The 26,604-nt window shown below is 46.8% G+C and overlaps 1 protein-coding gene across 1 annotated transcript in view; it reads right to left on the minus strand.

The window, feature by feature from the left end:
* The window catches only part of DPYD (dihydropyrimidine dehydrogenase), a 765,031-nt gene that overhangs the window by 285,713 nt on the left and 452,714 nt on the right, over positions 1 to 26,604 (minus strand). The window lies entirely within an intron of this gene.

Below are 26,604 nucleotides of genomic sequence, written 5' to 3' on the forward strand. Positions count from 1 at the left end.
GTATTAAGCTTTACCATACCAAATTCAGGAAGTTTGTAAAAGATGAAAATTTTGCAATTTTGTTTGTTATTAGAGACGTTGTAGTTAGACTGCTTTTGCACTGTCGCAACCCCTTTGATGACTCAAGCTTGTGCTGTCCTTCTACTACTCTGAGGTAAAAATTTTCTCCCAAAACATATGAAGCTGATTACTGGGCTGGGAAGTCTTCAGTAGCGTGGCTGTGTTGGTAGAGCTTTAACTTTCCTTATTGTCCTACCCTGAAGGAACGTATACATTGTGATGTTACCCAGCCAAATTTAACTGGAGGGGAAAGCAGGGGTTTATGTGTCCTTTAGAAATGAACGTGGCACACAAGGCTTGTTGAAGTTTAAAAGATAACAGAAGGTTTATTCACAGATAGGATGGATAGTTAGATAGGTAGGCAGATACTTAAAAGCTGAAGTAAGTAGGACAGTTTTGCACAGATTATTTCACTTGCGTGAGGCACAAAACACTTGGTATGGTTTATTAGGTTGCTGACTTAGATGAGAGAGGTAGGCAGATACTTAAAAGCTGAAGTAAGTAGGAAGGTTTTGCACAGGTTATTTTACTTGTGTGAGGCACAAAACACTTGGTATGGTTTATTAGGTTGCTGACTTAGATGAGAAAGGTTGATGTTATCAGACTTGAACTCTTTAAAGTTCTTTCTTTGCTGGACACCCCTTCTCAGATTAGGTGCTCCAATTTATGAGCACAGCATGCCTTCCCTTTTACTGCAGACCTCGGGATACTCCACTGAGTTAAAAATAGACATGGGCATGAACCACAAAAAACCCAAACCATGCGGTTCGTGGTTCATGAGGTTTCCACGAACCAGGAACCACAAACTCCCACGAACTGGGGAAAGTTCACAAACCAGTTCGTGGTTTGTGGGGTTTAAATGCCCCTTTCTGGCTGCTTAGCAGCGGCAGGGAAAGGGGCATTTGATCGTTTAAAGGGCCCTTTCCTGCTGCTCGCAAGCAGCAGGTCCTTTTAAACTATCAGCTGGCAGGCGGCGGGGGGGGATGCCCCCCTCGCCACCTGTCAGTTGATAGTTTAAAGCGACCTGCTGCTTGCAAGCAGCAGGAAATAACGGCTCCCAGACTCACCTGGGGGCCTGAGTTGCGGGCGATGCGGGGGGAGGCGAGCAGGGAAGCAGCATGGTGGCCGCCATGTTGGGGAGGGGTGGGGAGTGTCCAGGGGCCAGGTAACTCCACCCAGGCACATCCGGCACGGGCCCCTGGTCAGAGGGCTCTTCCCCACCCCTCAGCACTTGGCCCGTGGCGGCATTGGAGCTGGACGTGCGAGGCCAAGCAGAGCACCAGGAGCGGCCCATGCAGGGCCGCGAGGCTGTGGCGAGTGAGGCCTGCCCGGAGCTGCGAGGCCTTGGTGTGGGGCCCGCACGGGGCGAGGCCTGCTTGCTCCAACAGCGCCGGCTGCTGCGGGGGCAGGGTCACGCACCGGCCACTTCTGCGTGGCTGTGCTTCAGCGTGGAGGTGAGCCAAACTGCGGCGGTCAGCAGGCCGCGCCAAAGGTGAGCAGGCCCCTGCTGCGAGCGAGCGAGAGAACGGGTTTCAGCTGCAGCAACGGCGGCAAGCAAACGAGCGAGCCTCGGCGGCAGTGGCTGTTTTGGATACAGCTGGCCTGGGGGGAGAACAAGGGACAGAGGCCAGGCTGTGCTACTCGGGAATGTGCAGATACTCAACCTCTGCTGGGCCTGGGATTCCGGGGCTGTGCAGCCTCAGCGCCTCCAAACCTGCGGCACAGCTTGAGTGCACCCCCGAGAGGTAAGAGCGAGGAGTGAGGCCAGGCTGTGCGGGACAGCTTCCCTGTCCCAATACACCGACGGCTGCTCTGCTCCAGCAGTGCCACACCAGCTTGGCTGCACTGCCTGCCCTGTGTGCGCGAGCCCTGGGAGTTAGAGTGGGGGTGGAAGATGGGGCCGGGCTGTGCAGGGGAGCGGCGGCAGTAGCTTTGCCTGCCTCCTGGCCTTGCAACAACTACTCTTTGGTGCCAGTGCCGCCGGTTGCCTCGCCGGCGAGAATGCCAGAAATGAGAGTTGGCGGGGCAACTTGCTTGGGTGGGTAGCATCTTCCTCGCCTTCCTCTGAGCTCTGGATCATGGTGGCCATGGCGCTTCAGCTGCAGAGCCACAGGCCTCCCCTCTCAGCCTTGGTCTGCACTGGGGGGGGGAGAGTGTGCATCGCTGCTGGGATGAGAGGGCGGCGGGTGAGACATTTACAGAAAATCAGCTCATCCCGGCCCCTCACTCCTGTCTCTTCCACCCGTCACTCCATCAGTTTGGAGTCTGCCCAGTACGAGGAAAAGAAATCAGGTAATGCCCCCCCTCACTTTGGGAGTTGGGAGATCTCCCAGCGAGGGGAGCAGAAGCCAGGCACCTGAAATCCTTCCCCGCCCCCCCCCAAAGAAAGATGGGCTATTCATAATGGAAATATTCAATTAAGGATGTGCATGTGTGTTGCTTCTCCCTGGGTGGACCTTCCTACTGCTTGGGGGCAGTCAAGGGGAGGTGTGGCTTCTCTGGGATCTTGGGTTTAGGTCAATACTGTGCCTGTTGGGGTTACCCAGGCCTGCCTCTCCTCCTCTATCCTATTCTTCCCTGCCCCTTGTTGGTAGGGGATGGTACGAAAAGGGAAAGGCAATTCAAGAGGAGCCATTCATTGCCGAGAAGCGGCCACTGGCTTTATTGCAGTGGGGCTTTATTCTACTTATGGGTCAGCCAGTTCCTAGGTAGTGGCTGTAGATCTCCTGGTATTACAACTGATCTCCAGAGGGCGGGGCCCATTTCCTGGGAAGATTACCGCTTGTGGGACGTAGGGCACTGCACCTTGCTCAGCTTCAACTTGCATAGAACTTAGTATGCCATATATTTCAGATACATTGTGGCACTATTTGTGACACTAGTCACATTAGAGAGATCTGGCACTCATGCACAGGCAGGAAGAGAGCTTTGCATCCCAGACTAATGAGGCAGGTAAACCAGGGTTCCCACAGGAGGGGGGGAGGGAGATGCACTCAGACTGCTTTGTCAGGATGGGTGGCTGTGGTACTCTTTGTAGCAGTAGAAGGAGCAAGAGTCCAGTAGCACCTATGAGACTAAGAAAATTTGTGGCAGGGTATGGGGCTCTTGTGAGCCACAGCTCACTTCTTCAGATTTGCTATAATGGGAGTTAATCCTGTAACCAGCACCCAGAGGGGGCTTACTTCTCGGGCTGACCAGCTGGGATGGCAGGCAGAACAGCATTTGTTAAAATAATCAATCTGCAATCATGCTGGCCAGGAGTTTTAAACAGGTATAATATATTCTGTTTACGCATATTGCATGTCAAGGACGTTTTGTTAGTTTTTAAACTTTTAAAACTGCAGAGAAAAAAATGCAGACATAGTGTACAGAAAAATTGGGATGGATGACCAGCGGCACTTAAAACCTTTAACTTCCAGCATGTGAATGGGAGAAGGCAGCTCAGTGAAGGAGTTTTGAGTTGTACAAACAAAACTGAACTCATACTGGAATGATTTTGTGGAGGTCCACGGTGCTGCTGGGCTTCGGTTTTAAATTTGCAGCTTCAGATTAGCGTCACTGGTGTGTTCACTTAAATATTGGGCATGGTTTCTCACCAGAGTTGGCAGCTGGCTAGAAAAGAGATTCCAAGCTGGACAGCTGCCAAGAGGTTCAGTACAGGTATCTGAGCTACGGTTTAGTTCCCTGGCTACGCTAACTACCAGCCGGGAAGAATGCGGGTGGCTATGTTCGCAATGTTTATCTTGTACTGTTGGGTATGGGACTCATTGCAGAGCAACCATTTTGTGTCTTAGGCTAGGCATGATCCCATGCCTGGTGGCATTGGCAAGGTGGGCCTATCTCTTTCTGTTGCACCTACTGCCATATTCCTGTACAGAGGAATGGTTATAGTTTCTCCAGCACACATGCCCGTCACTTCTCTGCAGGTTTCACAGTGACAAGAGTCCCTCACTTTTCTACTTCACAGTATAATACCGGAATAGGTAGAACACGCTGGTGCTGTGCAGTTAATGTATGCTGATTAACTCTGTCACCCTTGGAGTGCATTGCTGGTCTCCTGGGTGTGCGGAGGTGGCCAGTAATGGAACACTGCAAGTTTCCCAAACTGGAGGGGAACACTACGGTAAGCCCCTATGCAGGAATGGCACAGCATTTGCTGCTGTGGTAGGGTTTAAAAAACCTCATGACCATGCCTGGAAGGGAGATTCTTCACAATCAGTGGCAGCATTCCTGGCCTCTGTATAAAATAATGAGATAGCACATCCAACACCCTTTTTGGATTAGGCGCTTCCCTCATCTTGCTCTGAGCATAAGTAATTAATCCCCTCACCTCCCGAGTTTCCTTTGAGGATCAGTCAAATACATTTGTATAGGTAGATAGATAATTTTAGAGACAGATGGGTACGGAGATTCAGCTGCAGCATGTACTAAACTATTTGTTTCAGAAATGGGATATACCCACAGTGATATACGCTTGGAGGGGGCGGGATCTGGAATGATTTGACACGGTTCAATGGTACATTGCAGCACTGCAGCCCGACCTGCTCGCGGCCTAAGTTCAATTCTGGCGGAAGCTGGGTTCAGGTAACTGGGGTGACTCAGCCTTCCATCCTTTTGAGGTCAGTGGAATGGGTGCCTGGTTTCTGGGGGGGGGGGGTGAGGTGTGCATGACTGGGAAGGCAATGGCAAACTACCCCGTAGCCAAAGATAGGCCAAGAGAATGTCGTGATGCAACGTCCCCCGGGGGTCAGTGAGGGCTCGGACTACAGGGGACTACCTTTACGAAATGGTGGGCACATAGTTCAACTTGAGTAGTCAACTAACAAGTTTTATTCAATCCAGTACGCTGCAGGACGTGCAGTCTGCACTGCGGAACCCTAGGGGGCTGGTTCCATCCAGGTGCGATCCAGGATGGAATTATGGGCCGGACCTGTTGCCAGCGAACTGCGGAATCCGGTAACCACTCATGGGTTCAAGGGAGCTCTGGGACTGTGTGCTTCCTCCACCCCAGCAGCCCTCTCAGATGGTGCTCCAGTGGTGGGCCTGAGTCACCCAATGTCCATAGCCTTGGCTGTACATTTGCTGATCTTCCTCTAGCATGGGGCCTTGCCCCCAACATCTTGAGGGGTATACAGGGTATGGCTCCGTGGTCCTTTCTCATGTGCCCAGGGTAATGCCGATCGCCAATTCGGGGTCAGGAAGGAATTTTCCTCCAGGCCTGATTAGCTTTGGGGCCTTGGAGGTTTTTCGCCTTCCTCTGGGCATAGAGCAGGGATCACTGTGTCATCCAGTTGCCCCCCCCCTGGAATGCATGTCCTTGCCATTGGTGTGGTCTGCCTTCTCCCCCCTCCCATTTCTTGGGGAAGGTGGTCCCCAGCAGGATGGTCCAGGGATTCCAATGGATAAGATGACAAGAAAACTGAGAGATCTGGACTCAGGGCAGTTCAACATAGACTGGGAGAAGCTGAAACAATACCTGGAGAAGAAATGGGAGGTGGGAGGAAAACTGTGGCAGTTTGAGAACTACTGAAGTACTGAAGTAGAGGGGGGAGACTTTACCGGGGGGAGAAGAGATAAATGTGAATTAATAAGCAGTTAGACTAATAGATTGACATATATATAGATATATATAGGTTAACAAACAGAATATAGATAGAAAATAATTAATTATAAGGACTAAATATAAGGATTGATTAACTAATAATATTTTCTTTCTTTGGTAAGTTTTGTAAAATGTACCAAACTGATTGTCTGAAGATACAGATGAGTCAAATTGATTGACTACGTGATGAGAGTTATACAGAATTATTACAAAAAGATAGAATGAGTAATATATAGAGAATAAGTCAAATTGTTTGATTTAAATGAATGTATGATTTACATGGTTCATGATATATAGAAATATTTGAAATTGAAAAATGGGATAAATTGTTTATCTAAGATGGAAACAAAGACTTACAGTTTGGGTATACAATGTTAAAAATAGTTAAGGGTGTACTGCTTAGATTAATGGAGAATATATATTTGTTTTAGATAGAGGAATCTAATAGAAGTAAGGGAAAGGGGACAAAGGGTTGGAAAGCTGTTGGAAGTCAACAAAAGGGGGGGAAAGGGAGGGGGTTAGAGATGAAAAATTGGGGAAAATTGAATGTAAATGTAAAAATAATGGATTCTAACCCAATAAAAAATTTTTCAAAAAAAAAAAAAAGGATGGTCCAGGGATTCCCTGCTGTGGATGGGGGTGTTCCACGCAGCCAGAGGTGCTGAGCTACATCGTTAGATCCTAAGCTCCCTGCTGATTCTCTTTTAGCTGCAGGTTCTGACCTGGTTCTGGTATGGACTTGCCAGAGGGACGGCGACGGCCACGTCATAGAGAGGTTGTGCCAGCACAGTGGATCATAGCAGTGGCCATGTGGGCATCCCACAGTTCTTCAGGACCACCAGGGGGCTTCGGCTCCTTGAACAACGGGTCAGAAAGTTTCACGGTGACCTGCCCTGATTGAGCAGGGGGCAGAGGCTGAGGGGCGTCCGGTGGAGTCCCATGGGGTGATTTTCCCTGGTCAGCTTTAATGGTATGGCGGCAGTTCTCGCCTGGTGATGCCCTTCCAACTGGGGTCCGGATGGGTGGCTGTAGGACACTGAGGGGCCCACTTGTTTTGGTTTTGTAGCTCTTGGAGCGTTGGCGGTGAGCCATTTTATGGCTCTTGTGGTGGATTGGGGCATTGGGCACCGATCCATTTGGGGGAAAACAGGGCCCTCAGGCTCAGTTTCCCTATTATGGGGATCCCCATAAGGGGTCTGGGGAGTGAGGAATGGCCGGTGCATGCCCAGACGGGGGCTGTCAGTCCGCCTCACTCCCAGGTGACAGGGGATGATCCACACAGGGGTGTACACCCACCTGGCATCCCACTGACTGTCATCCCATGGTTCCCCCCCCCCTCAGCAGGGGTCTGAGAGGGCGTGTGGTTCATCGGCTTGGCAGGCGGGTCAGCCGATGCTCGGATCTGTGCCCTATGCGCGCCTTTGCTCCCGAGCTGTAATCTCAATAAAGTTGTGGCCTCTTTACCTCCAGCACTGTGTCTGTGTGTTTCTTGACGCTGTGTCCCCTCCCCGCTCTCCTCCCCCCATTTAGCACTCGCCTGCAAATAACGGCTCCCAGACTCACCTGGGGGCCTGAGTTGCGGGCGATGTGGGGGGAGGCGAGCAGGGAAGCAGCATGGTGGCCGCCATGTTGGGGAGGGGTGGGGAGTGTCCAGGGGCCAGGTAACTCCACCCACGCACATCTGGCGCGGGCCCCTGGTCAGAGGGCTCTTCCCCACCCCTCAGCACTTGGCCCGTGGCGGCATCCCGCCCAGCCCTCCCTTTTGTCACAACTTCGGACTGCGCAGGCTGCGGATTGGGGCATTGGGCACCGATCCGTTTGGGGGGAAACAGGGCCCTCAGGCTCAGTTTCCCTATTATGGGGATCCCCATAAGGGGTCTGGGGAGTGAGGAATGGCCGGTGCATGCCCAGACGGGGGCTGTCAGTCCGCCTCACTCCCAGGTGACAGGGGATGATCCACACAGGGGTGTACACCCACCTGGCATCCCACTGACTGTCATCCCATGGTTCCCCCCCCCTCAGCAGGGGTCTGAGGGGGCGTGTGGTTCATTGGCTTGGCAGGCGGGTCAGCCGATGCTCGGATCTGTGCCCTATGCGCGCCTTTGCTCCCGAGCTGTAATCTCAATAAAGTTGTGGCCTCTTTACCTCCAGCACTGTGTCTGTGTGTTTCTTGTCGCCGTGTCCCCTCCCCGCTCTCCTCCCCCCATTTAGCACTCGCCTGCAAAGGGCCCTTTAAACGGCCCAAACCCCACAAACCCTTTCCCTGCTGCTTTTCAGCGGCAGGGAAAGGGGCATTGCCTTTTAATACAAACCAAATAGAACCAGTAGTCCAGTTCCATAAAAGTTCGTGGAAATGAGCTTCCACAAACCACTGGTTCATGACCCATGAATTGGGCTGGTTTGTGGTTTTTTTCTGGTTCGTATTCTGGTTTGTGCCCATCTCTAGTTAAAAACCCTCTTCAGATTGGTTTATTTGACCTGATGAATTTGCTCTTGGTTTCTCTTCTTTGCATACCACATACCTTTCCCCTCTCTTCAGCTGGAAAGTCACCTAACAGAAGCACCAGGAGATATCTCTGAAAGCAGCAGTCATTGAGAAAACATCAGCCAAACCGTGGACTTCCTGTTTGGGATCCATGGAGGTCTAACGCAGCTCCACTTGCGGAGCTGATCGGACTGCCGTTTTAACCGGCCGGCGGGGTGAAAATAGCCCGCGGCCGACTGCTCTCAGGCGGGGAGCAGGCAAAGAACGCTCAAGACCCTAGGGTGAGCTAGATCTCGGACGAGGGGGGGCTTTACACAACGAGTCTCCCCCCGATCCTTGAGGTCCCACCTTGCGACGGGTCGGCTATAATCTCTGCGGCAGTTTTCGGGCCAATTCGGCTGGCATAAGACCTACATACCCAAGCATCGATTGGGGGAAGAAGCTGAGAGGAGAACTTAAAATCGAAACAGCGATTACAACCCGAGAAAAGTGAAGAGAAGGTAAAGATCATTATCTTCTGAGACGGGACAGATTGATAAAAACAGAGAGGAAAAAAAGTAGATTTTTAAACTGCAACAGACTAGTGAAAAGGAGGGGAAGACTCGGCAGGAATCGAATTTAAAAAGAGACTAAGTTTAAAGAAGTTATTAAAGAAATGGGACTATTGTTTTGAATACCTGTGGCTTTGGAGCTGTGAGAAAAAGACACCATCGCGAGATCTGCTGTGGGAAGACGGGAGACAGGAAGTGCGTAATAACAATAGAGTGGCTGGAGAGAAGCGGCCCTTGCTGGAGGGCAGGAAGTAGGGAATCGCCATTTTTGAAAGGGGAAGGGTCGCGGCTTCAGCGGAAGAGGAAGTAGGCCATCTTGGATTACAAAATCATAGAGAAACCATAGAGAAAAGACACCCGACATTTTGGACTCTTTAAAACTTAATTTCTATAAGAAGACCGGGACATTTAAAATAGAAAAACGTTAAATTTTACGCCACGGAGTTAAGGAAGAGAGCAGATTCGTGGGAGCGAGCTAAAGCAAGCCCCACGATGTCAAAAAAAGAGTGGCAATCGGCAATAGAAAACCTGGATAAAAACCTGGACAAAAAACTTTTAGATATGATTAAAGAACTTAAGGACACGAAATTGGAGCTGATAAAAGAGGTTAAAGAGGTTACACAGACAGTAAAATCGGAGCTGTCAGAAGTGAAAAAAGGTATGGAAACAATACGAAATGAATTACAAGGAACGCAGCAGAGAGTTAAAACAGTAGAAGACGCGATGGAGAATTTAGCAGACACGCAACAAACAGAGATGAGATTGGTGAAGGGGAGAATGTCAGTTGCAGAAACTAAACATATGGAGAAGCAGCTACGTTTTCGTGGCTTGCCAGAAGTGGAAGGAAAGTCAGCACAAGAACAGATGACTGAGGTGTTGGCTGAGTACCTGGGGAAGGAGGAGGAGGAAGTTGTGGCTATCCTAGATGTGGCATACCGTGTGAATTCGAGAATAGCAACCCAGAGGAAACTACCAAGAGATATGATTGTGCAGTTTACAACACGAAATATGAAAGAGAGGATTGTGACAAAACAGTTTCAAGATCCATTGGAGATTGATGGCAAGACGATTATTATAATGAAGGAACTGCCCAGATCAGTGTTACTGGACCGGAAAAAATATAAAGTGCTAATTCAGATTTTGAAGGACATGAAAATCAGGTACAGATGGGAGTTACCGGAAGGAGTGTCCTTTGAGTTTGGAGGGGCCAAAAACGCATCAGATCTGAGCGAGAGATGGAGCGATTTATTAAGGACAATGAAAAAGACTTACCAACAAGATCATGAGTATGGAGTGTAAAGTATTATCTTGGAATGTAAATGGACTAAACTCACCGAATAAGAGGAAAAATACTTTTCACTGGCTACTAAAACAAAAATGTGACATTGTTTGTTTGCAAGAGACCCATATCAGAAAGCAGGATGTAAAATATTTAAAATCTGGAAAATTGGGCAAAGAATATGTAGCGGCCTCCAACAAGAAAAAAAGAGGAGTGGTGTTGTACATAAAAGAGGAGCTACAGCCAAAATTTGTTATGAGAGATGTGGAAGCTAGATTTGTAGCAGTGGAATGTATTTGGAATTTAAAGAGAGTGTTGGTAGTCGGACTTTATGCACCTAACGGTGCAAAAGAAAGCTTCTTTGAGGATTTAAGGAAGCATTTAGACGATCTTGCATACGACCAGATAATTCTTGCTGGAGACTTCAATGGAGTGACAGACTTGGAACTAGACAAAAAGACTACAACGGCACAAAAGAAAAGAGGACTATTACCAAAGCTTTTTTTTGAGTTGATTCAACAAGAGACTCTTGAAGATGTATGGAGGAGAGAATATCCTAAAAGCAGACAGTTTACCTTTTATTCTGCAAGGCATTCTACATTATCAAGAATTGATATGATCTGGGCCTCAAAAGACTTAGCATTATGGACTAAGGAGGTAGAAATAATGCCTATGGTAGGCTCAGATCACAACCCAATTATGTGGAAATTTGGAAAAAAGAGAAAAAGGAAAGCATGGAGAATAAATGAGGACTTGTTACAGGAAAGAGAGAATATGGAAATACTGAGAAGAGAGACAAAGTTTTTTATACAATACAACGTGAATAAAGAAGTACCAACCAATAAAGTTTGGGATGCTTACAAGGCGGTTGTAAGGGGCATACTAATGGACTTAAATGGTAGAGCAAGAAAGAAGAAAGAGGAGAAAAGACAAGAGATTGAGGAGAAAATAAAAGCCAAAGAAATACAGCTAAAAAAGAGACCAGGGAAAAAGAAGGTATACCAGGAAATTAAAATACTTCAAGAACAGCTAACAGCAATGAGCAATAAAGAATTGGAGTGGAATCTCAAAAGACTGAATCAAAAAGCGTTTGAGGGTGCTAATAAACCTGGGAAGTACCTGGCATGGCAATTGAAGAAGAAAAGGGAAAAGAAGATAATAAATAAAATTTGCGAAGATAACAAAACGTATTTGGAGCAGGCTACCATTAGTAGAGCCTTTTATAAATTTTACGCTAAGCTGTATAATAAAAAAGAAGTAAACAAAGAATCAATAGCGTCATATTTGGAGAAAACCAAACGTCCAGAAATCTCGGAAGCTTGGAGAAATAAGTTGAATAGTGAAGTAACTGACGAGGAAATAAGTAAGGCAATACAATCTGCAAATCTAGGAAAGGCGCCAGGGCCAGATGGACTTACGGCTAAATTCTATAAGACAATGGCTAATGAACTGGCACCATTCCTAAAAGAGGTGATGAATGGGGTTTTAAGGGATCAAAGGATTCCAGAAACTTGGAGTGAAGCGAATATATCATTGATCCCAAAAGAGGGCCAAGATCTGACTAATGTGAAAAATTATAGACCTATATCGCTACTCAACAATGACTACAAAATTTTTGCGAAGATATTGGCGGAGAGATTGAAGGGGTGGCTCTCGGAAGTCATAGAGGAGGAACAAGCAGGCTTTTTGCCAGACAGACAAATAAGAGACAACTTAAGGACAGTGATCAATGCTATTGAATATTATGACAAGCGTTGTGACAAAGAGGTTGGTTTCTTCTTTGTTGACGCTGAAAAAGCGTTTGACAATTTAAACTGGGACTTTATGTTTGCCACTATGGAAAAGCTACAATTGGGAGAAAGATTCATCAGAGCAATTAAGGAAATTTATAGAGACCAGACTGCAGCAATTGTGGTGAATGATGAATTGACCAAGAAATTGACGATAAGTAAAGGAACAAGACAAGGTTGCCTGTTATCTCCATTGTTGTTCATTTTAGTATTGGAGATTCTGATGATACAAATACGTCAAGATGATGAAATTCGTGGAATAAAAATAAAGGACTATTCATACAAGGTCAGAGCATTTGCGGATGACATAATGTTAATTGTAGAGGACCCATTGGAGAACATGCCAAGAGTGATAGATAAGATCAAGGAGTTTGGAGACTTGGCAGGTTTCTTCATTAACAAAAAGAAGTCAAAGATATTATGCAAAAATATGACTAAGCAGAAACAACAATTGTTAATGGAAACAACGGATTGTGAAGTAACAAGTAAAGTGAAATATTTGGGAGTCGAATTAACTGCAAAGAACATAGATCTATTCAAAAACAATTATGAAAAACTATGGACTCAGATAGAGAGAGACTTGATTAAATGGAATAGATTGAATTTGTCATGGTTGGGCAGGATTGCAGCAGTTAAGATGAATGTGTTACCAAGAGTAATGTTTTTGCTACAGACAATACCAATCATCAGAGACTCCAAACAATTTGAAAAATGGCAGAGGAAAATATCAGATTTTGTTTGGGCAGGCAAGAAGCCTCGAGTGAAAGTGAAAGTTTTACAAGATGCAAAGGAAAGAGGCGGAATGCAACTGCCCAATCTGAGACTTTATCATGATGCAATCTGCCTAGTTTGGTTGAAAGAATGGATGACATTAAAGAACAAGAAACTATTAGCCCTAGAGGGATATAAAAAAATATTTGGATGGCACGCATATTTATGGCATGACAAAGTAAAGGTCAACTCGATGTTCCTGCATCACTTTGTTCGGAGAAGTCTATACATAATCTGGAAGAAGTACAGAATTTATCTACAAGAAGGAACCCCTTTGTGGGTGGTTCCATATGAGGTGATAGACCCGAGAGCTGTTGATAATGAACAACAATGTTTAACGTATAAAGAAATAACTAAAACTGAAGCATCCAAACTTAGAATAAAGACACAAGAGGAACTATCACCTAACTACGATTGGTTCCAGTATAGACAGATCAGAGACTTATATAATTCGGACTCTGTAAAGGGAGGTATACGAATAGAGAATTCGGAACTAGAGCAGACCCTTCTTAAAGAAGATAAGAAAAGAATATCCAAGGTATACCAAGTACTGTTGAAGTGGTATACCGAGGATGAGATAGTTAAAACACAAATGGTGAAATGGGCTATAAACTTTAATAAAGAAATAACAATGGAGGCATGGGAATACTTGTGGAAAACTACAATGAAGACAACGACATGTATTAATATCAAAGAGAACATTTATAAAATGATCTATCGTTGGTACATGACACCAAAGAAGATTGCGCTAGGGAATTCGAATACTTCTAATAAATGCTGGAAATGTAAGAAGCATGAGGGCTCCCTCTATCATATGTGGTGGTCGTGTGAGGTAGCCAGGCAGTACTGGGGGGAAATAATAAGAGAAATGAGTGAAATTTTACAATTTCAAATTAATAAGAACCCAGAACTCCTGCTACTGAACTTGGGAATGGAGGGAATTCCAGCCCAACATAGGACGTTGATATTTTATATGACAGCAGCAGCTAGACTTTTGTATGCGCAAAAATGGAAAGTACAAGAAGTGCCAACTATTGAAGATTGGACTTACAAATTGCTGTATATGGCTGAAATGGACAAGATGACAAGAAAATTGAGAGATCTGGACTCAGGGCAGTTCAACACAGACTGGGAGAAGCTGAAACAATACCTGGAGAAGAAATGGGAGGTGGGAGGAAAACTGTGGCAGTTTGAGAACTACTGAAGTATTGAAGTAGAGGGGGGAGACTTTACCGGGGGGAGAAGAGATAAATGTGAATTAATAAGCAGTCAGATTAATAGATTGACATATATATAGATATATATAGGTTAACAAACAGAACATAGAGAAAATAATTAATTATAAGGACTAAATATAAGGAGCGATTAACTAACAATATTTTCTTTTTTTTTCTGACAAGTTTTGTACCAAACTGAATGTCTGAAGATATAGATGGGTCAAATTGATTGACTACGTGAGGAGAGATATATAGAACTATTATAAAAAGATAGAATGAGTAATATATATAGAGAATAAGTCAAATTGTTTGATATAAACGAATGTATGATCTATATGGTTTATGATATATAGAAATACCTGAAATTGAAAAATTGGGATAAATTGTTTATCTAAGATGGAAACAAAGGCTTACAGTTTGGGCATATAATGTTAAAAATAGTTAAGGATGTACTGCTTAGAATAATGGAGAATATATATTTGTTTTAGATAGAGGAAGCTAATAAAAGTAAGGGAAAGGGGACAAAGGGTTGGAAAGCTGTTGGAAGTCAACAAAAAGGGGGGGGAAAGGGAGGGGGTTAGAGATGAAAAAATTGGGGAAAATTGAATGTAAATGTGGAAATAATGGATTCTAACCCAATAAAAAATTTTCAAAAAAAAAAAAAAAAAGAGAAAACATCAGCCAAACCATTAACTAAAGTAATGGAGAGCCAACATTCCCAGCAAAACTATTCATAGCAATTCCTTTTGCATCCCTGGAGGAAAGCACAAACACTATGGACAGAAACAACAATATTGCATGATAAAAAAATTATTTAAGTCCTCCTGACATGCATGCGTTCACTGTGTCACTCTTTCCCGTTCCTCATACATCGCAAAACAGAAACAGTGTCAGTAAAGTGTCAGAGAATATATAGAGGATTGAAAATGTCATCGTTTTCCTGTTTTGATTAGTCATAAGAACTATATTAACTAATGGGCTTTGTTTGGAATTTCATTACTTTTTGCCTGAATGCACCCCCTTCCCCTTCAAAATACACATTCATCAACCAGGCTCCTCATTGTGTCCCTCCTATTACACTAGAGATAAGCAACAGGTGACAAGGGACTCAAGCCTTCGTGGGTTTCCTATCTGGGATCCAGAATAATTCCTACCCCCCAATGACCTCTAAATAGGAATCTCAGCAACTCACTCCAGTTCAAACATAAAGTCCACCTTAATGAAGAGCAAGAAGAGCAACAGGAGTAAGTGTTCTCCTCTTGGACATCTCAGCTTCTCTTTCCTGTCTGCTAGTGTTATAATGGGAGGGGGGATGCTTAGATTCACAATAGAGAGGTGGCTTTGCCATAGCCATAAAGAAACATGTTTCAGGGCTGAATCTATGTTATATGACATTTTCTTTAAATATGCAGTATATGTGTTTCTGGATATGGTTGGTTAATGTGATGTTCATAGGTCTCTGTGTAACTGGGACATAATATAACTTAAAAAGGGATTTTTAAATGCATTTTTTTGTACTGGAGATCATTCCAATGCACTTGCATATGTGTTCATGCTTTCATAGTGACAAAATCTTAATTTCTGGCATGCTGATTTGTTAACTCCTGATTTAAATGCCTCTCTTACACTGCAAAAGTAATTATAGATCAATTTTCTTTGTTTTTAGTATTTACTATAATGCAGTCATTAAGTTTACTATAATCATTAGCTGATATACTTTTGCACCATATTCTTTGCTTTTCTCTACTTCAGTAGGAAATATCCTTCTGTGCTCATTAAGTTTACTCAGACAATATTCATAAAGAGGGTTTTGTTATTTTTTAAAAAAAACACATCAAGTGTTATGTCACAGAACCAATGAATGCTTTTCTGCTTTGGACTCTCTGAGAGGTTAAGACTAGATATGGGCATGAATCAAAATATGAAGAAATTTCTGTGACAAATCGGGCGTTTTCGTGTGTTGCAAAACTGCATTTTGTTGGGCTGCGGTTTTCATGAAATTCACAACTTTTTGAACTGTTGCGTTAGGTTCATGAACGATTCGTAATTTCAGACAGGCTGGTGCCTATCCATTGATTCCCCAGGCAACAATGGGCCCAGACCTTTTGTTTCCATTGGAAAGCCCAATTGTAGGCCACTTACCCTTGACAGGCAGCTCTCCTAGCCATCTGGAGAGCTTCCATTCTGCTCTATACAGCCAGGAGCAGGGGACTATCCCCTAGGCAACCAAGGAGGTGGGCCTTCTGTAGCCATGGGCACACCAATCTTGCCTCTCCAAACCTTGTTAGGCAGGTCTGTCAGCCAACCATAGACCTCCTGTTCTGCTCTATGTCAGCATTTTTAATAAAAGGCACCTCTTTCTGCCTCGTGCTTTTCAGTCCCAGTAGACAGAGGGAGAGAGAGGACCTTTTGGAGTGAGAGAGAGTGGAATTGAGCTTTTGGCTGCTTTAAAAGAGACTGAAAATAAGTCTCTTATTTCCAGCTCTTGGCCTTGCTGTGGGAAGGTCTTTGGGTGAGAGTGCCTTTTTTCCTCCACCCCACCCCACCCTAGTCTCAGGCCTTAGCCTGACTCTGGGGCCTAGGCCTCCCCTTTTTTTTATTTGCTTGTTTTTGTTTCATCTCAATTCTTTCTCTGTTCTTTTGAGGGCTCACACTCTTGCTGTTTCCTTTGGTTTTGGTTTAGGGCCTCTCCCCCCAAGGCCAGTCTCAGGGCCACTGCCTGGCTCTGGGGCCCAGCTTTGTGTGGGTTCCTGAGGGCCTCACTCTCTTCTGTTTCCTTTCTTTCTAGTTGTGCTGGTCTCCTGGGTGTGCGGAGGTGGCCAGTAATGGAACACTGCAAGTTTCCCAAACTGGAGGGGAACACTACGGTAAGCCCCTATGCAGGAATGGCACAGCATTTGCTGCTGTGGTAGGGTTTAAAAAACCTCATGACCATGCCTGGAAGGGAGATTCTTCACAATCAGTGGCAGCATTCCTGGCCTCTGTATAAAATAATGAGATAGCACATCCAACACCCTTTTTGGATTAGGCGCTTCCCTCATCTTGCTCTGAGCATAAGTAATTAATCCCCTCACCTCCCGAGTTTCCTTTGAGGATCAGTCAAATACATTTGTATAGGTAGATATACATTCTGCTCTATACAGCCAGGAGCAGGGGACTATCCCCTAGGCAACCAAGGAGGTGGGCCTTCTGTAGCCATGGGCACACCAATCTTGCCTCTCCAAACCTTGTTAGGCAGGTCTGTCAGCCAACCATAGACCTCCTGTTCTGCTCTATGTCAGCATTTTTAATAAAAGGCACCTCTTTCTGCCTCGTGCTTTTCAGTCCCAGTAGACAGAGGGAGAGAGAGGACCTTTTGGAGTGAGAGAGAGTGGAATTGAGCTTTTGGCTGCTTTAAAAGAGACTGAAAATAAGTCTCTTATTTCCAGCTCTTGGCCTTGCTGTGGGAAGGTCTTTGGGTGAGAGTGCCTTTTTTCCTCCACCCCACCCCACCCTAGTCTCAGGCCTTAGCCTGACTCTGGGGCCTAGGCCTCCCCTTTTTTTTATTTGCTTGTTTTTGTTTCATCTCAATTCTTTCTCTGTTCTTTTGAGGGCTCACACTCTTGCTGTTTCCTTTGGTTTTGGTTTAGGGCCTCTCCCCCCAAGCCCAGTCTCAGGGACACTGCCTGGCTCTGGGCCACAGCTTTGTGTGGGTTCCTCTCCTGAGAGGCTCATTCTCTTCTGTTTGCTTTCTTTCTAGTTGTGCTGGTCTCCTGGGTGTGCGGAGGTGGCCAGTAATGGAACACTGCAAGTTTCCCAAACTGGAGGGGAACACTACGGTAAGCCCCTATGCAGGAATGGCACAGCATTTGCTGCTGTGGTAGGGTTTAAAAAACCTCATGACCATGCCTGGAAGGGAGATTCTTCACAATCAGTGGCAGCATTCCTGGCCTCTGTATAAAATAATGAGATAGCACATCCAACACCCTTTTTGGATTAGGCGCTTCCCTCATCTTGCTCTGAGCATAAGTAATTAATCCCCTCACCTCCCGAGTTTCCTTTGAGGATCAGTCAAATATATTTGTATAGGTAGATATACATTCTGCTCTATACAGCCAGGAGCAGGGGACTATCCCCTAGGCAACCAAGGAGGTGGGCCTTCTGTAGCCATGGGCACACCAATCTTGCCTCTCCAAACCTTGTTAGGCAGGTCTGTCAGCCAACCATAGACCTCCTGTTCTGCTCTATGTCAGCATTTTTAATAAAAGGCACCTCTTTCTGCCTCGTGCTTTTCAATCCCAGTAGACAGAGGGAGAGAGAGGACCTTTTGGAGTGAGAGAGAGTGGAATTGAGCTTTTGGCTGCTTTAAAAGAGACTGAAAATAAGTCTCTTATTTCCAGCTCTTGGCCTTGCTGTGGGAAGGTCTTTGGGTGAGAGTGCCTTTTTTCCTCCACCCCACCCCACCCTAGTCTCAGGCCTTAGCCTGACTCTGGGGCCTAGGCCTCCCCTTTTTTTTATTTGCTTGTTTTTGTTTCATCTCAATTCTTTCTCTGTTCTTTTGAGGGCTCACACTCTTGCTGTTTCCTTTGGTTTTGGTTTAGGGCCTCTCCCCCCAAGCCCAGTCTCAGGGACACTGCCTGGCTCTGGGCCACAGCTTTGTGTGGGTTCCTCTCCTGAGAGGCTCATTCTCTTCTGTTTGCTTTCTCTCTTGTTGCATTTGTCTGGTGCAGCTCACTCTTCTTGTTTTCTACACCCACTGTGTGCATCTCATTTTTATTCTGAGCACCCCTCCTGCCTGGGCAGGTGTCTCTGGTGTTTAGGGGCTCTCTCCACAAGCCCAGTGTCAGGACCACTGCCTGGCTATGGGGCACAGCTTTGTGTGGGTTCCTCCCCTGAGGGGCTCACACTCTCTTTCCTTTCCTTTTCTTTAATTTCAATGTGAGCACCTCTCCAGTCTCTCTGTGGTGTTTAGGGGCTCTCCCCCCAAGCTCAGTCCCAGGGCCACTGCCTGGGTCCTCGCCTGAGGGCAGAAACTCTTCAAAGTTATCTTTTTTCTTTGGCTTCCAAATTATTTTTGTGTGCAGCACTATGAGGTGTGGAATGAAGAGCATGGGTGGTCATGGGGGGAGGAAGTGCACAGCTTGTCCTGGTTGCTCACTGGAGCTCAGCAATACTGGGGGGAAGGTCTCAGAGGCACCAGAGACTCTTACTGTAGTAGATCTCCCTGCAGGGGTTGAGGAGGAAGCAGAACAGGTCTCACTGCTGGCAGGAGTGGAAGTGGATATACTCAAATTTTTTGAGGAAGATGATGAGGGAGAATTTCAGGAGGAATGGTGGGGCTCCTCCAAATCCTAAACTCTTGGGGCTGTCCCTGCCTCACTCTGCCTTTCCAGCCCCATGCCACACCATGGCCGGTAATCCTTCGTCCTCCTCCTGACTTGCCAACTCCTGGTCACCATTTCAGTCAGGCACTGTGGCAGCACTTCCAGCCGCTTCCCAATGACCCCTCTATGGTGTGGTGCCATTCTTGCGATGATGCCCTGGTGCATAGGGGCTGTGACCCTAAGCACCTGTTGTCAACCACTCTCTGCTTGCATCTGCAGAGGCACCACCTGAGCCTACTGCCTCCAGAGTAACGTGAGTCATCTGGTGGAAGGAAGATGAGGGCTCCTGATTAGGAAAAAGGAGGAGGGTTATGGGAGTCCACCCCAAACAGGAAGCCTTGCCCTGAGGGTGCTGCAGGTGGGAATGGAACATTGGCAGGCTACCCTGCAGGAGGTTGTCCCCTCGGGATCAGCAATGGTGCCCAGCAAAAGAGTCAGGAGGGCTCAGGAGGCGGGCACTAGCATGGTGGTGGAGACAATTGCCCTGGCCAGACTCCCTTTGTCTGTCATGGACAGTGTGGAATTTAGGAGGCTGCTGCATCATTTCACCCTCCTGTTCAGAATGCCATTGCGGTGGACCATTGGCTGACGAGTCTTGCCCGCCCTCTAACACCGTGTGTGAGACATGGTTTTCAAGGAGCTGTCAGGTGCCAAAGGGCAGACTGTTCACTTCACAGCGGATATGTGGAGTGGCTGTCATCATGGCTACCTTGCCCTCACTGCCAATTGGTGGCAACCGGAGAACCTCTGATACCCCAGGGAAAGACCAGGGCCCCAGGGTGAGGTGCTACTCTTGGTGTCGGGCTGCAGAGTGGTTCTTCTCCAGGCATGGGGGATGGATGATGATCACACGGGGAAGAACATTGCCGCTATGATCAAGGCAGGACTGAGGGACTGGACATTCAGGGCAGATTTTGTCCATGGCATCATGGTCACCGATGCAAGAAGCAACATGCTGGCAGCCCTGAGAGAGACACCCCTCGATGGCCTTGTCTGCCTGGTGCATAAGCTGCACCTGATCGTGACGGATGCTCTTGGGCTAGGCAGCAAGGTCAAGGCCAGTTGGGATGAGGGAACGTTGTCCATGTGCGCCTTGCTGGACAGCTGCTGGCGTCTGGCTTCCCACTTCTCCCATAGTGTGAAGTCTCCACGCGAGCTGCTCCAGAGGTGGAGGACGGGGGCAATCCTGAGCACTACCTCTGCCAGGACATGCCCAGCCACTGGAACACTACCTATGAAATGGTTAGTTGTCTGGTGGAGCAAAAACACCCAGTGCAGGACATAATGTTATCTGTGGCCATTTTCCAGGATGGTCTGTGTCCTGAAGTCATTTAAGAACACCATTGAGCTCCTCTGCTCCTTCCAGACCAGCCTGGGACAGGTCATTCTCCGGATCCATGGGCTAGACCAGGTGCTGGCCCAAGAGCTGGAGAATGAGGACGCTCTTCTCCCCAGGGTCAGGGACTTGTTCAGGAGGTTGCAGGTAGGCATTGCCGCCCACTTGCATCCTCTCTGCCAGGAGCCGCTGTAGGCTGGCATACAGGTGTGACCTCAATATAAAGGGCAGTTTGGGGGCTCTCCCCCTATGCTAGGCTCTGGGCCACTGCATGGCTGTGGGGCAAAGCTGAGTGGGCACTTCCGTTGTGGGCTCACAGGCCTAACTTTTGTTTTCTTTCCTTCTTAGTCATGTTTTGAGCACTTGTCTCAAATGTTAGGAAGTTGTCCATGTGCTGCTTAGGGGGCTTTGCGTGCCAAGCTTCCTGGGCACCTGTGCTGGGGGCTCAGTCTCTCACTCTTTCTGTTTTTGTGACTTCTCGACTCTTACTTTGAGCACCTGTCTTGAATGGGAAGGTATCCATATGCTGCTTAGGGGGCTGTCCCCCAACCCCATTTACAGGGCCACTGCCTGGCCCTGCGGCCCAGCTTAGTAGGTTCTTCACCCGAGGACTCTCAGCACTGTTGGAGCACCTGTCCAGAATGGAAAGGGGTCTGTGGATTATGGGCTTGCTGCTCAAAAAAATCACTCATAGAGGAGGAAGGCCATGTTAGTCTGTCTGTAGCAGTAACAAAGATCTCACTAGGAGAGGACACTAGGTCTCGATTGTGTGCTGTGGTAGGTGCTGCACTACTCTCCTTTGTCAGCAGCCACATCCTCACATTTTTGTGGGCCGCACTATGTCTTGATCTGTCCCTCCTGGAAGAGTATGGAGGGCTTCCATTGGTGCTGCCACGTCTGTCAAGTGGGTTTTGTTGGCAGCCTCTGCACCTCAGCACAAAGAGCAGGCATTAATTCAGCCAGGCTGCCCTGCTGTTTCTATCTGGGGGACGTAGTCTCTCCCTCCCCAACCTGGGGGAGGGCATCTGCAGGCCCCTCCACATCCAGGAAGTGAGTTTGCAGATGGGAGGTGGCCAGGGGTCTTATTTTGTGCACCCTGTCCCACCTGGGTAGGTGCAGAGGGCATCTGCCAGCGCTGCCATACCTGTGGGTGGTTTTGTTGGCCACCAGCACTCCTCAGCACACAAGGGGCGGGCACCTATCCACTGCGTTCCTCTGCTGTCCCCACTGGGGGGGGGAGTTTAGTCTCTCCCTCCCTGACACAGGGAAGAGCATCTGCCCGTGCCACCATGTCCAGCTAGTGGGTTTTGTTGGCGGCCATTCCAAAACTTTCACACCCTGAGGTGGGGGAGACACCCCCCTGGGGAGTTAAGAATAACCTTCCCCAAATGGGGGACGCATCCATCCATTAGTCTGTTCCATACATGGGAAGGTTTCTGTGCAGTGTTTGGGGGCTCTCCTCCCTTCGCAATCTCAGGGCCACTGCCTGACTCTGGGGCACAGTGTGGTGCATTCCTCTGCTGAGGTCTCACAATCACTTTTGTTTTCTTTTATTTGAGCACCTGTGCCACCTGGCCATGTGTCTGTGTGGTGGTTTGGTGCTCTCTTCTCAAATGTGGGAGGCATTTGTCCATCCAGCCGTCTGTCCGGTCCATCCATTCCAGTAGAGTACTATCCCTCCAACCTCTATCCATTCAGTGCCACCATGTCCAGCAGGTGGGTTTTGTTGGTGGCCATTCCATATCTTTCACATCCTTGGGTGGGGGAGGCATCCCCCAAGGAGTTAAGAATAACCTCCCCCAAATGGTGGGGGGCATCTGTCTGTACGTCCATCCATCTGATCCATTTATGTCCCAGGGTGGGGGAGACAGCTCCCCCAAGGAGTTAAGAATAACCTCCTCCAGATGGGGGAGGCATCTGTCCATCTGATCCATTCACGTCCTGGGGTGGGGAGACGCCCCCCCTCCCAAGAAGTTAAGAATAACCTCCCCCAGACGGGGGAGGTGTCCATCTGTCCGTCTGATCTATTCACATCCCGGGGTGGAGGAGATGGCTCCTCCCGAGGAATTAAGAGTAACCTCCCCAAATGGGGGAGGCATCTGTCAGTGCCGCAACATCTGGCAGGTGGGTTTTGTCAGCAGCCGTCCCCAAGAGTGGGACTTATAGTACCCTCCACAGAAAAAGAGAGAGGTGTTCATCTGTGGCAAGGGGGACAGATGGGAGGTGGTCCGAAGTGTCGACCATCTCCCGGGTCTGTGAGGAGGGGGCAGCCACCGACAAAACCCACATGCCGTACATTGTGGGTACCCCTTAGGATCCAAGGGGGTGCTGCGGGCAACCCCTGAGCCCATGGCACTGGGGACAGAAGGGAGGCAGTCCGGACCATTGACCATCTCCCGGGCCTGTGAGGAAGGGGTGGCCACTGACAAAACCCACATGCCGGATTTCATGGGCACCCCATAGGGGACATCTCAGGATGAATTGCGAGATTTTGGAGAAACATCCCCGTTCTCCAGTCCACATCCCAAATTTTGGGACTGTCCCTGACTGCAGTTGAGTCTACCCTTCATTCCATCTTCCCGGCCCTGCTCCACACCATGGCTGGTAATCCTTCATCCTCCTCCTGAATCTGACCCAGCAGATCCTAGTCCCAGTCAAGAACTTTGGCAGCACTTGCCTCCCGGTCAACATATTGTAATCTTGACCAAACTGGGGGTGGGGCGGAGAAAAACCTATTGAAATCTCTCTGCGAGTTTGGCATCTCTGGGTGAAGGGGGGAGTTGAAATGCCCCGGTTCTGACGAATCACGAAACTAACAAATTGATTTGTGAAACCAGTCAATTTCATGAAAATTCATGGTTTGCAATTCGTGAAACATGATGAAACATGAACTTATTGTTTTGGTTTTTTTCCATTTTGTGCCCATGTCTAGTTAAGACACTCAGTGATCTTGTCTGATGATGTACTGTTTTTCCAAGCCCACCTGACTTCCGCAGAGTTTCCTTGCTTCTCACTGGGTATCTATGCTGCTACCAGCTGGTGAATTTGAGTATTTCCCACTAAGAGGGCTTATACTCCTAGTAGGAGAGTGCAATCTGGCTCTCCTGATCCAGCAATAGAACTGGATTCATGTCAATTCAGCATAATCCAGCTTTGCTAGATCACATTATAAAATCCAGGATCAGTTTCAGAAAGCCAGATTCTGATGGGCTGGATTTAACTGGGTTAATTAGGTTTAATCTAGCTAACACTGCTGCAGGTGGCTTTTTAAAAATTTCCAGGCAAGCGGGGGGAAAGGCAAGATTTTCTCCCTCAGCCTGTGCCCTCCACACTCTTGGCTGGCTCCTCTCTCTGTCTCTCTGCCTGCTGCCTCCTGTCCCCCACTGGCCTCTTGCTGCTCTCCTGCTGCGGAGGTTGCCTTGGAGACAGTTAGAGCCATTTTGTGTGCCACTGCCCTCTTGCTTGCTGCTGCTCCACCACATTGATCAGAATTTCTTTGGTGCATACCCCTAAATCCTAGCACTCCAGCCATGTTGCTAGTTACAGGCTTTGCCTAGTGTCCACATCTCCTGCTTTTACTCTGACTGTCCTTCATAAGAATGACTTACAGCATTTGTGTACTCCTAGTAATCAAGTGATCTAATGATCGAGAATTTCCCTTCCCCTGGTACACTTTTAGTAACTTGTTTGAGTGGGGCTCATCATGATGATGGAGAACACACTTTCAGAATTAAAAACAATAAGAAATGTATTTATTAAATATAATAAAAATAAAATATGTCCACACACATATTTCGCGCAGCAATGGATTGAGCAAGTTTACAAACATACAAAAAAACAAGTACACACAAACATTTTTCCATCCCTTCTCTAACATAGGCTGACTGTTGTTATTCTAGGATAAGCTCTTTCTCTTAAAATTACAGCTGTCTATCAGTCATTTATTACCTTGAGTCTTTGTCCAGGCTGCCTGCCCTTTGTTAGTTTTATGTGGTAATGGTGACCATCCATATGGAGCCCAGGTATGTAAGCTCTTTCCTCCAAGGTATGCCCAGATACCATCATCCCAAATGGATCTCATTCCCCTTACGTCCAGAGAATTTAACTTCTCTTTGTTTGCCTCCTCCCCTGGCATGGACCTCTTCTCAGGAGGACTTAAAATCTAGCATTTGGCATCCTCAAGCCACTGTCACTTTCCATGTGTAACATTCCTGCCAGAGTATGAGATGGTTATATCTTAAACAGCCCCAGCACTAAATATAGTGGAGAGGCAGTATATAAGTTTAAAAAAACTAACAAATTCTCATCTAGTTAGAAGTATCTCCATAACCAAGTCTTGAGTACTGGGTGCTTGTGAGAGCCATCAATGGGATGGGGATGCTTGAGAACAATCGACTGCTCTCCTTTCCTTGTACCGACAAAGAAAGATCCTTGAATGAATGGTGTGGGTTATGCAGCCCCAATATTCTTAACAGTGTGGTGTAGCCCAAATTAGAGCCTATTTCTCCACACAAGATGTAGCTTGTATCAAATGCTGGGCGAGAGAATAGGGATTTGAACAACAACAAAAATATTTCTGCAAACCTTAATTGTACAGAACATTTTATAATAAGCAACAAGAGATTTCTATTTGAAGAACAAAACTCTGTTCTCATTTAATGATAAATTAGTGATAAATTTGTCATTATGATGATGATAGTTTGAGGTTGAATTCATGGATTCGTTTAACAAATTGCCCGCATTAATATTTATTGGTCTATAAACAGTGCATTTTTTCTTAAGATGGGAGACTGACAATTGTTTTTTAAGAGAAGCAAATGTTGAGCTGCTTGGCTGCCCTTCGCATACAAACATTTCTCATACTACTGGTCAAACAGGTTTTGCAGTTTTTGAAACTAATTGAGACCATATAAAACTACTTACCAAAGGTAAAAATGGGATAAGGATCTATAGTGAGATGAATCAATCATATCTTCATTCCACCATTCTACCAAGCAGATTAGAGTAGCAAATATGGTTCTTCCTTACTCATTTTTATTTTCCCAACAATCCTCAGTTCAGGCTGAGAGCATGACTAGCTCAAGGCTAACTCACTCTTGAGTGACTAGCTCAAGTTCAGGCTGAGAGAGAGACTAACTTTACACCTGAGAATGAATTTGATCCTGGGTGTAATGTTTTGCATGTAAATAAATTTATGCGAATTAATGTTTTTTTTAAAAAAAAAATGTTATTGAAGGTTTAAATGCAGGCCTCTGAGGAAAGAAAGAAGGATTTGAATGGGTGAATGGAGTGTGCTGTAATTGGACACTAGAGGGGAGAGTGAACTGTAGTTTTAGTCTGAGAACGGAGGGAAACAGTTTTCAGGAAGTCTGTGTATCTCAGAGAGATGTTATCCTGGCTAAGTCAGGCAAACTGGGTGGAAGCCTGAAAGAGATCTCATTCTATTTAGGCTGTGTAGAAAGCTGTGTAGAAAGGCCTGAGTGGATCTGTGTGGATGAGAGGAGTGTTTATTCTGTTGGTGAAGATTGGTTGCGAAAATAAGTCTTTGTGACAGGGTTTGTGAATATACCTTGGCTATATATTAATAGCCAAGTGGCCCTGATCTGTGGATACTTAAATCTGGAGACTGGATCCATGAATGGACAGGGCAGATCTTCTTACACAGCTGAAAAATGTGAAATAGTAAAAAAAAAAAGTTTTAAAAAACCCAAATGATAAAAGGAGCAGCTGTAGCTTTAACCAGATGCACTCAGTGGTTGTTGCTAGACAACCATAACAGTTTAGCCAGTATTCCAGGCTTAGTTTCTGTCAGTAAAAGGCAAAGATAGAGGCTGGGCCCTTTCAGGGATGTTTTGACCTTTGAGGGGAAGCTCATTGGGACCAGGTCCAAAAGCAACCACTGGAAGACTTGATACCACATGACTTGTATGACTCACCCATGCCTGGCTCCTTGTTTCTGTTCAACAGCACACACACCACCCACAGCCAGCATAGTATAGTGGTTAGAGTTTCAGAATAGGATCTTGGAGAACCAGGCAACCACTCTGCTGTTGAAGCTCACTGGGTGACTTTGATTCAGCCACATACTCTCACCCTAAGCTACCTCTCAGGATTGTTGTGAGGAAAGGAGAATGATGTAAGCTACTTTGG

The sequence above is a fragment of the Eublepharis macularius genome, chromosome 5 (assembly GCF_028583425.1).
Source record: "Eublepharis macularius isolate TG4126 chromosome 5, MPM_Emac_v1.0, whole genome shotgun sequence".
NCBI lineage: Eukaryota > Metazoa > Chordata > Lepidosauria > Squamata > Eublepharidae > Eublepharis > Eublepharis macularius.